This window comes from Otolemur garnettii, unplaced genomic scaffold (assembly GCF_000181295.1).
Source record: "Otolemur garnettii isolate 467f Iridium unplaced genomic scaffold, OtoGar3 scaffold00209, whole genome shotgun sequence".
Lineage (NCBI taxonomy): Eukaryota > Metazoa > Chordata > Mammalia > Primates > Galagidae > Otolemur > Otolemur garnettii.
In genome coordinates this window covers 860,202-863,183 of record NW_003852604.1, presented here as the reverse complement: position 1 = coordinate 863,183, position 2,982 = coordinate 860,202, and the positions used below count along the sequence as shown (strand labels likewise).

At 45.5% G+C, this 2,982-nt stretch overlaps 1 protein-coding gene across 8 annotated transcripts in view; it reads right to left on the bottom strand.

The window, feature by feature from the left end:
• Positions 1–2,982, bottom strand: part of CTNND1 (catenin delta 1) — a 62,918-nt gene that overhangs the window by 4,503 nt on the left and 55,433 nt on the right. The window lies entirely within an intron of this gene.

Genomic DNA, 2,982 nt, shown 5'->3' with positions numbered 1-2,982 from the left:
CCCAACTACGTGGGAGGCCAAGGCAAGAGAATTGAGTAAGCCCAGGTATTGGAGGTTGCTGTGAACTGTGATGCCACAGCACTCTACCCAGGGTGACAGCCTGAGGCACTGTCTCAAAAAATAAATAAATAGCCAGGCATATTGTGGCAGGCACCTGGAGTCCCAGCTACTCAGGAGGCTGAGGCAAGATAATCACTTGAGCCCAAGAGTTTGAGGTTGCTGTGAGCTGTGATGCCATGGCACTCTACCCAGGGTGACAAAGTAAGACTGTCTCAAAAAAAAAAAAAAAAAAAAAAGTTGGAAAAGGGAGAAAATTTTGAGACAGAGTCTCTTATGTCACCCTCAGTAGAATGCCATGGTAGCACAGCTCACAGCAACCTCAAACTCTTGGGCTCAAGTGATTATCTTGCCTCAGCCTCCCAAGTAGTGGGGATTACAGGCGTCCCCATAACACCCAGCTATTTTGTAGTTGTAGTTGTCATTGTTGTTTAGCAGATCGGGGCTGGATTCTAACCCATCAGCCCTGGTGTATGTGGGCGGCACCCTAACTACTGAGCTACAGGCACCAGGACAAGCAGCAGTTTTTCTTTTCTTTCTTTTTTTTTTTAGAGACAGAGTCTCATTTTGTCACCCTCAGTAGAGTGCCACCATGGCATCACAGCTCACAGCAACCTCCAGCTCTTGAGTATAGGCGATTCTCTTGCCTCAGCCTCCCAAGTAGCTAAGACTACAGGTGCCCACCACAATGTCCAGCTATTTTTTGTTGCAGTTTGTCCAGGGCCAGGTTTGAACCTGCCACCCTCGGTATATGGGGCCGGTGCCCTACTCACTAAGCCGCAGGCGCTGCCCATAAGCAGCAGTTTCTTAAAGGTTAGCAGTAATGTGGATTCTGAAACCAAACTAACAATCTCTTTGTATTCTATTAAATTAAAATCCATTGGTCTGTCTTGCACTTTGAACAGATTAATTAGCCATACATGATTTCAAATCATGCACTGGATCCTTGCAAACTACTGGTTTATAGAGTTACATAGGTGTTTCAAATATTGACATCATTCATTGTATGGCATTTTTTAAAATCACATTTATTAATATCACACCACTGATTTCATTATTCTTTTAAGTATCAGGAAGTTACCAGGCTCATAGTGGCAGATGCCATTTGCCAAAGTTACAATTTTCACTTGAAAGCCCAGGCAGCAAATACTGCCAGTTATTTTCTTCAAAGTGACAAGCTAAGCCAGGCATGGTGGCTCACGCCTGTAATCCTAACACTCTAGGAGCCAAGGCAGGCATATTGCTTGAGCTCCAGAGTTCCAGACCAGACTGAGCAAGAGTGTAACCCTTTCTCTACTAAAAAATAAAACCTAGCCCAGCATTGTGGTGGGCACCTGTAGTCCCAGCTACTCAGGAGGCTGAGACAAGAGGATCACTTGAGCCTAAGAGTTTGATGTTGCTGTGAGCTATGATAACACCACAGCACTCTAGCGAGGGTGACAGACTGACCCTGTCTCAAAAAAAAAAGTAGCTAGTTCAACTAGTAACTCAAACAATAACACAAGTGCTTTTCCTCAAGACAACCACCATGCTTTGGTATAGAGTGCTTTAGGATTCTTTCCTATTTCATCAGCACTGGTTTGTGCTAAGCCTTCAGCAGTAAGCACCGGTGCTTCTGTGCATCAGCGCAAATGACATTCTTAGAACCCTAAAACCATACTTCAAAAACCAGTTATTCGGACCAGACACGTGGCTCATGCCTATAATCCTACCACTCTGGGAGGCTGAGGCAGGTGGATTGCCTGAGCTCACAGGTTCAAGACCAGCCTGACCCAGGGTAATGTGGCGGACGCCTGTAGTCCCAGCTACTTGGGAGGCTGAGACAAGAGAATGACTTGAGCCCAAGAGTTGGAGTTTGATGTGAGCTATGATGCCACACACTCTACAGAGGGTGACAAAGACTCTGTCTCCAAAAATAAAACACCAGGCTCGGCATCCATAGGACAGGGGTTACGGCGAAAGCCAGCCACATGCACCAAACAAGGCGGATTCAAGCCCGGCTGGGATCAGCTACACAACAACAACTGCAACAAGAAAATAGCCAGTCATTACGGCAGGCGCTTGTAGTCCCAGCTACTTGGGAGGCTGAGGCAACAGAATCGCTTAAACCCAAGAGTTTGAGGTTGCTGTGAGCTGTAACACAATGGCAATCTACCAAGGGCGACATAATGAGACTCTGTCTCAAAAAAATAAATAAAAATAAAACAATTATTGGCCATGCACAGTGTCTCATGCCTATAATCTAGCACTCTGGGAGGCCAAGGTGGTAGGATCTCTTCTTTTTTCTTTTTTTAAAGTACATTTACTTTAGATTAATGTGAGGGCATAAACAACCAGGTCAAAATATTTGATTTTGTTAGATAGAGTCCCTCTTGTGATTATGTCCCACACGAACGATGTACCAAACACCCCCATCCCGTGCCCTGGGAGAATCTCTTGAGTCAGAGAAAAGTCTGAACAAGAGCAAGACTCCGGCTCGACGCCTTCAGTAGAGTGCTGTGGCATCACAGGTCACAGCAACGTCAAACTCTTGGGCTCTAGCGATTCTCTTGCCTCAGTCTCCCAAATAGCTGGGACTACAGGTGCCTGCCACAACACCTGGCTATTTTTTGGTTACAGTTGTCATTGTTGTTTAGCAGGCCCAGGCTAGATTCAAACCCACCAGCTCTGGTGTATGTGGCTGGTGCCCTAGCCGCTGAGCTCCAGGCACCAAGCCCTAATAACCTGCTTTATTTTGATTTCTTCTTTTTTCTTAAAACAAAGTCTTACTTTGTCGTCCAGTTGAGTATCGTGGCATCATAGCTCACGGCAATCTCAAATTCAAAATCTTGGGCTTAAGCAATACTCTTGCCTCAGCCTCCCAAGTAGCTTGGGACTATAGGAACCTGGCACAAAGCCATATTAGATAGCTATTTTTTTTTTTTT